The 12722-nt window shown below is 41.0% G+C and overlaps 1 protein-coding gene across 4 annotated transcripts in view; it reads left to right on the top strand.

Moving 5' to 3' along the window:
- The window catches only part of KLF12 (KLF transcription factor 12), a 236031-nt gene that overhangs the window by 197500 nt on the left and 25809 nt on the right, over positions 1–12722 (top strand). The gene's annotated exons all lie outside the window — the stretch shown is intronic.

The raw sequence follows: 12722 nt of genomic DNA, 5'->3' as shown, positions 1-12722 counted from the left end.
TGCTTGCGATGGCCATTGTCTCATCTGACTCCTCTGAATGCCACTCTGATGCCTCCCTCCATCTGCCTAGCACTTCGTCTTATTTTCTGCAGTTACAGCAATACCATTCTGTTGTGCTGGGAGTTTTGGATTTGGATTTGGTTGGGKTTTTTTCTGTGCCTCTTCCAAATGAACAATTGTGACAGCAAAATGCTTTGATAATTATCCCTTTTTATGGCTTGTGAARGCTCCAAATGTTTTAGGAAATTATGGGTGTTTTTTGATCTTTAAAGTTCTGGTATGTTCCATCCCATTTAACAAAACAAAGCAAAACAACATATGTGCAGGGTTGAGTTTTGCTAGATTTTAACAGACTCCAATTTCTCCACTAAAAGCTTGAGTGTAAGCACGCTGGTTGTTCTTAATTACGGTATTGGCAGTACTAGCTGATGCTGTATTTGGTGACTGATACTGTTTGTAAGACCTCACATAGTAAACAGGCAGAGATTTTAACAGATTAGGAAGAGGAAAATATCCAGGAGTGTGTGTGGGAATTTTCTAGTTGYTTTTTCTCCCAAATGGAAATTTAAAAAGTAGAACTAAAGGAGTCCTAATGTGGGTTAAGTTATTAAGCCAAATGTCCTGTTGGTGAAGATTTGGGAGAATAAATGCTTTCAGGGAAGCAATAGGAATTCCAGAGATGAATGAATTGGATCAGCACAACTGGCTTTGAGCTAATATATGCAGGACAACTGTGGCAAATCAAGGGACCACTGGGTCCTAGACTGGTGCTGCTGACTGCACAGTTAAGATATTTGAAATTCAGRGCACTGTTTCCAGCCACTCAGATCTGTTGACCTGCGCTAATGAGCAACATGCATAAATTAGCAAGGTGAATGGGGTGGCCTATTGTTACCATCCCTTGATTCTCAGCATTGTAGGAGATGCAGTTGGGAGGGATATGCCAGCTTCAGAGAGAGCAGCTAGGCAAATTCCCTTTGCTTCTTTGCAAGGTTTCCTTTGTAATATGAGTGTGCTTCCAAGCGTGAAAATAAATTACAATGACAGTAGTGTAAAAAAATAAATTCATCAAGTATTGATAACAAGGCCRTAGAAATATTTTGTAGCAGTAATAGGACAAGGAATATCATGTGGATGAAGGATGTCTGATCTCCATTTCTAAAGTGTCTGCAAGAAATTCTACTGGTGACRGTGATTTTTCTGCATAGATGGAAACTTGGTTCCTTCCCTTGTCCCTGAGACAACTTTGAATCAAAGRAAGAAGTTTGCTAACCTGAAAAAGGGGGGCCATTTAACCCCCTGTTAAAATATGTTCGTTTAACTACTAAACTATATGGCTATGAATTATCTTTCTTTTGTTGGGCAGCATTGTTTCCAGATGATTAACCTAACTAATTCTTGTGGGACAAAGCAAAATAAAATTGATTTTGTAAAGCCTGCAAACATGGAATCTTTTCCCTGTTRCTAGTGTGTGGGGAAGGGCCAGGTCAAAAATCCAACAGTTGCAAAGCTTGTTCAACTTTATGTTTTTATCTTTTCTTGAATAGAACATTAAATGTCTGTTGGAAATAGCAGAATTATTTTCCTCAAATAATTGAATACTTGACATCCCAAAGGGAGACATACGCCCTTCTACCAGTGGGACAACGTTTCTCGCCAGCAGAACACATTTTGTTACATTTCAAAAAGCCTGAAGAGGCAGCTTCATGTAAATCTTACCAGTATAAATCCCTGCGTAAATTCATATACAAAGTAAGAGTGAATATAAACACCCAAGTGGTGAATATAAACACCCATGTACTCAGTTCCATTTTTCCTTTAGCAGAGCTGGAGCATGCATAGAGTGAAATCTTGACCTTTATTTTGATGGGAAAAAGCCATCAGGATTTTGTTCTTGCTGTTCTAAAGAAGATTATTGTCACCCTAAAGATGTCTGTAGTTTTTCCTGAGCAAGGATTAGCCATAGTGAGGGCTACCTAGTTTTTCAAGTGGAAGACCATGAGTGCAAGCCCATGCAGCCACCTTGACCCAGTGAAGCCTGGAGGASTGGAGTTGCTTGGCTACTAAGGCTCTGTTAGGGTGTATTTATCAGGAAGAATAGGCTCTGTACTCTGACTGCAACTGACATGATTTCTGTGATAAACAAATGTGTTAAAGATGTATTTTCTTTAATTTCCTAGTATAAAATGTACCATRTGTCCATATGCAGTCTGCTTACAGAATAAATTTTGCTCTTTTGCTTTTTATCAAACATTGCCCATGAGCACTTGAGATCCTGAATTCAGTTCTGTCTTGGTGGGAAAGGGTTAAGAAGACGAATTCRTGAAAACAATACACTGGTTTCCTCCTTCTGTTGGGAAATCCTGTGTTTGACTCCACTGAAGACAATGGCAGCTTTGCCAGAGCTGATGATGCATGTGTCCAAGCTGGATATCTTTGTGGCAGTTGAGCTGTTACAATGATGAACAAGGAATTGTTGAAATTTGGCTTTTTTGTATGTGTGAAAAGTACAYTAATGTTCTGTTTCATAATTAATTACAAGTGAAAAGACTCTACTTTCCACAGTTTGAGTGTTGACTGGGTGGAAATCAGATTGATTTTAATAATGGAGAGAAGAAAATGAATGTTATGATGCAACAGATCTGTGCAAGGCCAGTAAAAAGATACACTAACTCTTCCAGCTCATAGATGGTAGTCACGAGTTCCTCACTTTTGGAAGTTGTATGTCTGAGTGGCTTCTGCAGCTTTCAGGGACCCTTTCCATCCCAGGGTGCAGATGGAGCCAGTAGAAATCTTTCAAATACTAGCAAGTACAGTGAAACTATGGTGTGTAAATTTCTACCTCTGTAAGCTGTGACACTCAGTGTCAAAACCTCACCCTGTGATTATCTGGAGAGACAATTCCCAGCTGGGGGATTGGTAGCAAGTCTGGGGAAAGCGGGGAGGAAAATAAAGGGAAGGAAGAGGAAAAAAATGGCAGTCCTTGGGAAAGGACTGGGAGAAGTTGTTCCTAGTGAAGCCCAGACTATTGCTTCAGGTGAGACTGTTACTATAAATAGCTGTGGAAAAGCACAGATGCAAGGAAAGGTGGTGGGTTTCCTTCATATTGCAGTCGTGTATTAGTACTCTGTTCATGTATTGGGACCTCACTGTACTTCGTTTTGCAAACACAAAACAGGCATAAAGATGTGGCAAGGATCTCATAATGTGGATGAAGGAATACATCATTGATATTGCGTGGCTGTAAAGCCAGGTACAAGGTAGCACAYTGAATAGAGAAGCTGACTTTTTGTRTAAAATAAATACATTGGGATTTCTTGTTGTTAATGAAAATGCTTAGTAACACCATCTGTGTGGCCTCTGAGGTGCACAATTTTGGTTTCTAGGAAGTTTTTTCTCATGTTCTTTATAAAAAAAATCCTTTCAATATGAAAGGGTGTCCTGGAAAGACAAAACTAGCAAAATTATTAATCTCAGAGTTTTATTAGAAAGTATGTTAAGAAAAGAAACCCAAATCCCTGAAGTATGATCTTACACTCAGTATTTGTTTTGTTCCCCAAATGATTAGAATTACTTGGTGTCTTTTTTCCTAGACGGATAAATAGGTATTATACTTACATTATCTCTGTTATCTCTGTTATAGGTGAATACTTTGCAGTCTATGTTCTCACACAGGAGCTGGTAGAAGGCTGTGAGGCATAAGAAACTGATCTTCTGAGGTAGCTTTCTGTTGGGGTGCCAGGTTRTCTTGGTGTGCATATATATTTATATAAACACCAAAATGTGCACTTCAGTGTGGTCAACCATTTAGTAGTTAACAAAATCAGATGACACAGAGTATGACAAACGACCACCCATAATTGCATTACAGATAGGTATCTAGGGTAATCAAATATTTAACTTATCAATAATAAGCCTTCTGAACAGGAAGAAAGTAAAGGTCATTCACATGAGTTTCGTTCCCAGTGGAAGCAATGTCCTCRTTTAGTATCACTGACTTGGCAAGATGTTAGTGACGATTTTGTCAGCTAAGGATRCAGAACATAGAATTTTTAATCACCRTTGCGGTGATCAGTTCCACATTTGTTAGTCTGACCAACAAGAGGAGGAGGATGCACTGGCAAGAGTCATCATAGTACTGTCACTGGGACTGACTACTGTGTTGTAGAGAGTGAAAAATCAGAAGTAGAGATAGGAGAAAAAAGTGAAATGTGGAGAGCRAGGTAGAGCACTCAGGGAGTCCTGCACTAGAAAGTGGAGTGTCTGTGCTCTTTGAACAAATAATCAGAACAAAGGTGAAAGACATGTATATATGTACATACTCATCTTAGTTCCATGCTGAAAATACCAGCTCAACCCATGTTGCAACAGAGTAGTTGTTATTTCCCTTTTTAAATATTTTTCTGCCAAGATTTCCAGTATTGACAGAGCTTGTTTGCATTATGTATTGCCAGAAAAGTGTGAAGGAAAAAGTATGAATCAGAAACAGGAGAGGTAAGAAGCAGGACCGTGTGATCTCAGAGCTGAGCTGTAGGTGCTCAGTYACCCAATTTTCTGCTCTGTTTAGAAGGAAACAAAAAAGAAAGAACAGACTCGGCATTGATGCAGCCTCCGTCTGGAGGGAGAGTTGATGCTGGAGATCCTGTGAAGGATCACTGCTCTTCTGCCAGCTCTGAAAGGACGGGATGAAATAAGATGCTTTTYCTCTTCTAGGCCAGGTTCAGCTCCCAGGCCTGCACTAGCATGCATCAAACATGTGTGGCATACACGATTTTAGGAATTATTCCTGCTTTCAGGAAGAAATACAATGCTTTTTCTTGAGACCCAAAGAATAGATCCTTGCCCATGCATTTTATTCCACCTGCAAGTTTATTGTCTAGATATATTTCCCCACTCCTTGAGGTTTCCTTTTTTTTTGTGAATTTGCACTCCAGCTCAGAAGAGTATCAGGCTAATGCAAAGTAAGCTAATTTTGGAGGTTTTATTAAGGAAAATTGAAGGTTTATGGTAGCTCATGGTCACCTAGTTATATTTCATTATAATGTGTAGATATGTGTATTTATGAACATAAACATTTTGTAGCAACTGTTTAGAAAAATTAGAAAGCATTCATTAGAAACTCCCTTTAGAATATGAGTGTGGCTGAGCACTGAAACACATTGCCCAGATAAATGCTTCCTTTTTTTTCTGTCTTCAAATATTTTCAGACTTAAACAGGACAAGACTATGAACAGCCTGGTCTACTTCTGAAGAACCTTGCTGAGCAGAAAATTTTTAATTTCCCTCCAMAGATGAGGTTTTCTGTTACTTTTTATTCCATGATAATATACCGTGTTACAAAAAGAGGTGTTGGCATGGGCTTCAGCATCCTGAGTAGTCTTTGCACTGTGTTCAGCCWTCCCACTGAGCTGGAAGGGTCAATGTTGGAGCTGTGCATCCTCTGTAACATGCACATGTTAGAAAAAATACTTCCTAAACATCTCTAAACTGCTGTCATGTGTCACCTCAGAATCTTTGACAAAATCTAAGGACAAGTGTCACACTTAATACGAGTCTATCTGTCCAAACCAAGGGAAGGGCAGAGCAGTGAGACAAAATTACGTTTTAATATTACTGAAAATGTTAAGTCTGKGTGTAGGACATGATAGCCTTCCTGTCAAATGTTTCTAAAATTTTTACAGGTAGAAACAAACTCTGTGTGCCCTGGCATGTTAGGAGAAACATGAAATTTGTCTTCATTAARGAGTATCTCAGTAATTCAGTAGGGACTTGCTGTTGCCTGTGCTGCTGGATGTAGTAGTGCAAATTGTCATACAGCCATGAACTTTCTCAAAAACAGGAAGAAATACTTCAATAATGTAGGCAATGCCTAGGTGCAAGATAGCATGTAATTCCTTTGCTTTTTTACACAATAGCYCTCTAGGACAATACTTTCTCAGTTAATAAGAGTAAAATAGATGGAAAGTTTTTGGTGTTTTTTTTCTCTGTGGCAATTCAGAGCTCATCATAGATTTGATTCATGGGTTTTCTGTATCTGAARTGCTTTGCAGTCCTGCAGTTACTGGATCTGGGGGCTGTGCTGGAGCATGTCATGGATGCTTACAGACCCAGCTTCCTTTCCTTAGAAACCCAGAACAGAGGAGCAGCCTGAAAGAGGAGAAGAGGGTTTGTATTTGGGTCTCAGCCCACTGTGGAGCTGGGATACACCTCAGAACAGCACACTCTAAGAGCTGGGAAATGCTCCTGGATCCCACAGCACAAATGCAGATCAGGAAGATCAGGCAAATGTCTCATGTCTCAGCTGATGATAAYAGAGGTGATGAATAATTGTGGTAAGGTGTGCCATGGTTGACATTAGTGCTTTTCTTAGTAGGCCCCAAGTTCTTTCCCTTTGCCAGAAGTTTGTTCCATGTATAATTGTGCTTCCACTCCCACCCCAGCCAGAGCACTGTTGTGACACACTTGGGTTTTGCAAGGCAGCTCAGCAGTTCAAGCACCTTTCTGGTCTCAACAGTAAATCTGCAGATAAAGGCAAGGTCAGAGATGTTCAGGGTGATTTGTTTGCTGACTGCCCAGGACAGGGATGTAACAGCATGGGAATGGCCATATGGAGACGGAGCAGAGGATCCTCTTTACTGGGCCACTGCCTCTAGCAGCAGCCAGCAGTGGACACGTATCACAGGGCATAACAGGGGAAACTTCCCGTGCTCCTACTTTCATCTGCGCATCTGCTCCTAGTGCAATTTTGCTCCATCTCAAGCTCAAGCAGTTTTTGAAACAAATGTATTCAAATCATCTTTTATCTTTGTCTTGTTTATCCATTATCTTGTTATTTGCCCATTTAATATGTGTATTTTTTGTGTATGTTGCCAAATTCCTCCTTTCTTTCTTGACAGAAAGCATAATTTCCCATATAACATCACCTTAAAGTACAGTGATTGAAGTAACTACTGCTAATGAAAGAGTAGCACATATTTTCCTTTTATGATTGCCTTAAGTACTCCTTGATATGTTTTAATGTCTAACATTCCTAAGGCAGCTGTTTGCCTTTCATGAAACATTAATTAGAATCTAGGAATCAAAGAGGAGAAAAAAAATGTATTTATATATGCATGTGCATCTGTTTATGAACAGGAGACAGCAGAAACTTCGTATTAAAAAAAAACCCCAAACAAGTAAATATTTGAAGATTTTTATCAGGAGATGACASTGATATTTAAACATTTCATAGCAAAAAACCTACTATGTTTTTCTATTGTAGGATTTTGGCATCTGATTACTAGGAGTTTTATGAACTGTAATGAGAAATAATCCATGTCATATTTCTTCATGGTGTAATGTTACTGCTATCCTGAGTGGGATGGTAACATTGCATGATCCGTCAGAAAATGAAATTAYGTTATGCTACAAAATAAACTAATTGAGAGCTGAAATCTGGGAAATGTGGCTCAAAACCCCTTTATGAAAARGAGTACCCTCATACCTGTTAGCATGTGAAACTTTGAGGTCTTACCTAATAGGGGACACTTTGTCTTAAGCAAACTTAGGTCCATGAGTGAGTGTCGTGCTGGTGTGGATGTGTTCACTCCAGTTAGAAAAGTTCCAGAGGAGCAAAGGAAAAGTGTTGGGACTGTGGTCATCCATGCCTCTGAGTGTCCTTGGTGGGGAGCTGCTCTGAGAACCAAAGGAGGACTGAGAGCTGCCTTGGGGGTGTGTGAGCATCCTGCTCAGGGGGTGCCATCTGAATCCAAAGGCCAGGATTTAAAAAAATTACGTCTCTAGTTAGTCACTTAACAGCTCTAGTTTCTATAAATGTTAAGCAGCCAAAACCCATGATGGTTCTTTCTGCAGCCTTGGTTCCCTTTGAACACTGAGCAAATGCTGGAGATCCAGGGATTTTCTTCAACTACTCATTACCGTCTGAATGCAGGCATGTTGTACTCTAGTTTTCTGCTTTTATTTAATTTGCCTGCACTTTYAGTTACGATGACTTACAGGCTGACACAGAAGCTTTGCATGTCTCATGAAGAACTGCATTGCTAAATTCGTACACTATTTGTATATTTGAGTGTTGTATAGCTACATACTTTTCCCTTTAAAAACGTAAAATCTGTAAATATGCGAACATCCAAAATTTATCTGAGGGTGGATATGAGTGTTTGGCTGTTGGTTCTATCACGTATTGCCAAAGCACATTAGCAGCTCATAAGTATTTGACATGGTAAAATSTTCCAATTTTTGGTTCAGCCTATCTATGTGGTTGTTTTTCTGTGTTCTTCACGTTCAGTTATTACAAAAAGCAACTTCTCTGTGGAGCAAAARGTGGATTTTCCAGTTGTTCCTGGTGTTGATTGCCTATGTCCATGTTCTCAATTTCTTCATACATACTCTAAATTACATGGACGCTCTTGTGATTACAGCTGGTTGCTACTACAAGAAGTGATGACATACCCCTAAACCTTGGCCGTAGGTTCCCATCCTCTGCCATATGTCAGTGCAGGTACTTGGCAGACTGCTACTTAGGGACYGAAACCACCAAGTTTCTCAGATTTTTATTTGGCAGAATTGTCTTTTTGTCAGTGTGGGTCCTGACTGGCTTGCTGCAGAATCAGGCAAATGCTGGTGCCATCACAACAGAAAGCAGCTGGAGTGGGACTGTCCTGATGTGCCATCTCAGCCAAATCCTATACTCCAGTGCACAGGGGCTGAGAAGCACAACTGATGTTACACAGTCTGCTCTGCTGAGCCCCTCATCCAGGCTGAGCAGATGCTGCACAGGCCTGAGCCMCTCTGGTTTTTCTCCCCATGGTAGCCAGGGTGGAGGGGACATGGCTGGTACATCGYRGGTCTCACCCCTGAGGGAGAGAGCRTCTGATTTTAGCAGCTATGGATGGTTATTAGGGTACAGCTACAAATCTCTCATTAACTACAGGGCCAGCTAGGGGGGAAGGTAATGCAGCCTGACTGCTGGAGAGACTTAGGTAAGTTGACAGGGATGCTAGGCACACACTGGTGTGACCTGTTGGCCTTGGATGAGTGGATTTTCTGTGAGGTCTTCGGAGACGGGCAGAGGATGTGTAGCCAAAGAGCCTGAGCTCACAGTGGAGRGCCAAGGATAGAAGTGGTGATCACAGGGATGAAGATGCAACACTGGGACACTGTTTGGGTTTGCAGAGCAAAGAGCAAAGCATGGCTGGCTGCACGTCCCTGGCTCCTTKCTGGCCGTGTTGGCCAGCCCTTGGCCGGCTCAGTGGGATGCCAGCAGCACCCAGGAGCTTGTGCCTGGGTGGCCGAAGGTAACCCTGCGTGTTTACCACAGGGAGAGCGAACTCSAGCACACTGTTAGTGGGGAGCAGCCAGCGTGCAGGGACTTGTGGTGTGTCACGAGACTGAGCACAGTTCAAGGCTTTAATCAACAAACTGCTCTGCATACCACTCAGAAAACACAGGTTCAGTATAAAAGACCCATTCCCTGTGGTTTTTAACAGTGTTACTGCCTGTGCCAAGGGCTGTTCACAGKCTGCATAGAACAGAGGCAAAGCACCTAGGAGGTCATGGGCAGCATTCATAGAAAGGAAAAATAATCCTGCAACCAGGGTTGCTAATCCCTATCTCGTGCGGTGGAGATCACATTGAGCAGAGCTCTGTGGCCATCTAGTGGTGAAACCCCAGGCGGTGTTAGGTTTTGCAGACTTCTTTGTATGAGAGACAAGCACTTGGCCACCTCCAGAGATCCATGTTTTTGCTTCTAGCTGGAAGTAACACAGCTGATTTTTTATAAAAAAATCACCCTAAATTGGTTCTATTCATTTCACCCTAGCAACTGTACTGACTATATGTGTTGTAGCTGCTCATAGAGACAGCAGTCTCCCAGGATTCCAATTAGGTGTGACAATTTTTACACTAACATAGAAATTCACACTGTTTTAGAAATAACGAGTTGTATATAACTTAACGTCARGCTCACAGGTCAGAACTCAGTTTTCTTCTTCGTTAATTTATCTTTTGAACTTTCATGTTTCACTATAATTCAGTACATCCTGCTGAGGGGTTACGTGTGGCATCAGTTCCTACCACTAAAGTCCACCTTGAGCCTTAAAGGCTGCCTGAGATTGTGGCCATTAACAGAAATGGCAGCTCCCCAGGGCGCCCTGGTAGCTCTTGGCTGATGACAGGTTTCCAAATCTTCCCTCTGTGCAGTCTCTGGGGGACGTTTATATTTGAGAGAGGGTACTATGATATGGTTTATTGAGATTTTGGGTTGTGGGGGAGCATTGTGCTCTTTTTTGTAGTGTTTTTTTTCTTTATTTGTGTTGTAGAATTTTAAAATGCATTTTAAACGAAAAGGATGACTAAGTCACTTGAAAAAATAAATGCCTGTGAATTCCCTGACATACCATTTTCAAAGTCTTTGTCTACTGTGGTGCCATCAAACAGTAGATTCTGGAACTCCGTGTTGACCAGAGACACCTGGCAGAACCCCTGTGGCCTTTAAAAGGCACCAAAATAGGGGTTTGAGGACTTTTCTTCTGTCTGTCTGGTCAGTGAGGGCATTTTGTAGAAATTGCTTGGGGAAGAAGAAGGTGTCCCTTTACTGTTTGCATGGCAAAGGGAAAGAACAKCAGCAAATCATCTGGAAGTTARCCTGAGAGAGACTAACCTGAKGAAKCTSSAAAAARCACTTYGTGCTTTTTTTAGGGCCTTAGRTGATATSCCCATTTWACAGAAGTCACACAACTTTTGCAAGACTAAAGCAAAGCTGGTGGTGTCAGGTAGATTCTGGTATCAGGTAGTGAACGTGTCTGCAGGAGTTGAAGTGGCAGAGGAAAACCACYTTGGCCRWATGYTCTCACTTGCCRTGTGAGTCTCCCCTGCTGGTTAGTTTGTCATTTATCCTGCACTGCTGCAGAGGGAAGGCATGAGGTGACATCTGCTGGTTTTAGCTGACAGTAGCTTTTCTGCTTGCTGTGCTGAGCAAGCGATGACTGTGAAGCTCCCAGGGGATGGTGACAATATTTGTCRCCTTCTGTGGCTTATTCAGTTATTCTCCCTCCTATGGAATATGTAGAGCCCTACACTTTTTAGAAAGAGGGAGCAATCAAGTTGAGAAGCAGCAGCATGGATCGTRTGCCACCTTCATGRCACTGCTCTGTGCCACCCTCTTCTGTATAAATATCYGGGAAAGCACAGATCAGTTCCCAGCAGTGAGATCACTTTCTTGTCTGTGACAAATAGCTTTTATGAGGTGCTGACTYTTCTCAAGGCTCATTTTGTCTCGGGGCTGGAAATTGCAGCAGCATTTAAAGCTTGATCCTCCTTCCATTTAAATGAGCTGTATTATCCAGGATCTGAATGCTCTGTTACAAAATAGGCTTTTAAAACAGCTCATAAGTTACATGCAATAAAAATGGTACACAAATACTTATTTTTAAAGATAAGAATTCTCTGGTCTTGAGCACTGGATTTTCTGTGTTCAGTATTGGGCTTTAACATTTGATTTACTCATTTACTTTTATTTCAGCTGATGGGATGTTTAAAAAAATACAAACAACTGAAGTAGTAAAACCAGTCTCAGTGCAACATCTAACCCAAGACTTTTATTTTTTTGTTCTGAGATGCAGATGCTTAAAAGCAGTTCCTAAGCCAATTCTGTGAGACTTAAACATATCTGYATTCCAATCATAAAGTGCTAATTTGTCTTACTCTCTTGGGGACAACCTTTTGCTAGCTAATGTTGGTACTCTGTAGCAGTTCTCTGTCCACTTCTTTCTCCATTTCAGAATTTTTCTGCACATCTGTTTACATGCATCATATTATAGGCAAAAATAATTAATTGGGAGAATCTCTTGCCCAAAGGTGAAATATGAATATATGTTAAGAGAAAAAGAGTACTCCAGAAAGAAAGTACTTTTTTTTTTTCCTGCTAGTGCTTTCAATTAGGATTGTACTGTGAAAACATTTAAACAAAAATAAAAACGTGTAATTCAGACTACCACTARTTCAAGGATTAGAGATTTGTCTGCAGAGAATTAGAACATCTGTGAAATCACACACTAATGGTGTGAGATGCTTTATACAAGCTTCTAACCCCATAGAAATAGTCCTGAGCAAGTTCTGGAAAGCTCTGGGAGTTCAGTGTACGCCGTGACAGCTACAACTGTACAGGAGCTCCTCTAATGGGAGGTTGCAGGTTGGTGACAACAGAGGCACTTCCCAGCAGATGCATCAACATCAGTGCTCCTTTCAAATGCCTGTCTTAGTGCTGTAGCTTCCCCAAAGGTTCATGCTTTTCATTCACATTGATSTTCAGAGTCTAAAAGAGCAGGCTGATGAATCTGYAGCCYGTTTACCCTGAATGTCAATAAACCTGGGAAGCACCGGAAACCTGATAAAGACCAGAATTGTTCCCGTACTTARCTAAACAGGCTGGTGTAGCTGTGGGTGAACGTGATTGCTGTGCCATATAATYGTGGTGAGGTTGATAAGATGATCAGTTAATAATGATTTATGGCTGGTAGTATAATTACTGGCAGTCAATGAGGGTTTGGATCTTGGCCTTGCAACTTGATAATAGTTTATCTAACCAAGCCAAATGCATTGCTGTAGCAAGGCTTTCTTCAAGTATTAGGTTCAGCACACACTGTACTTAGAAACTTAAGCAACATGACTTCAACGTTATATTTTTAATTGCTTAAAATTGAGATAACTGATAGGCCATAGGA

This window comes from Malurus melanocephalus, unplaced genomic scaffold, assembly GCF_030028575.1.
Source record: "Malurus melanocephalus ecotype Western Australia unplaced genomic scaffold, MMel_1.1 scaffold_66, whole genome shotgun sequence".
NCBI classification, from domain to species: Eukaryota; Metazoa; Chordata; class Aves; order Passeriformes; family Maluridae; genus Malurus; species Malurus melanocephalus.
The sequence above is the reverse complement of the archived record's forward strand: the minus strand, read 5'-3'. Positions and strand labels throughout refer to the sequence as shown.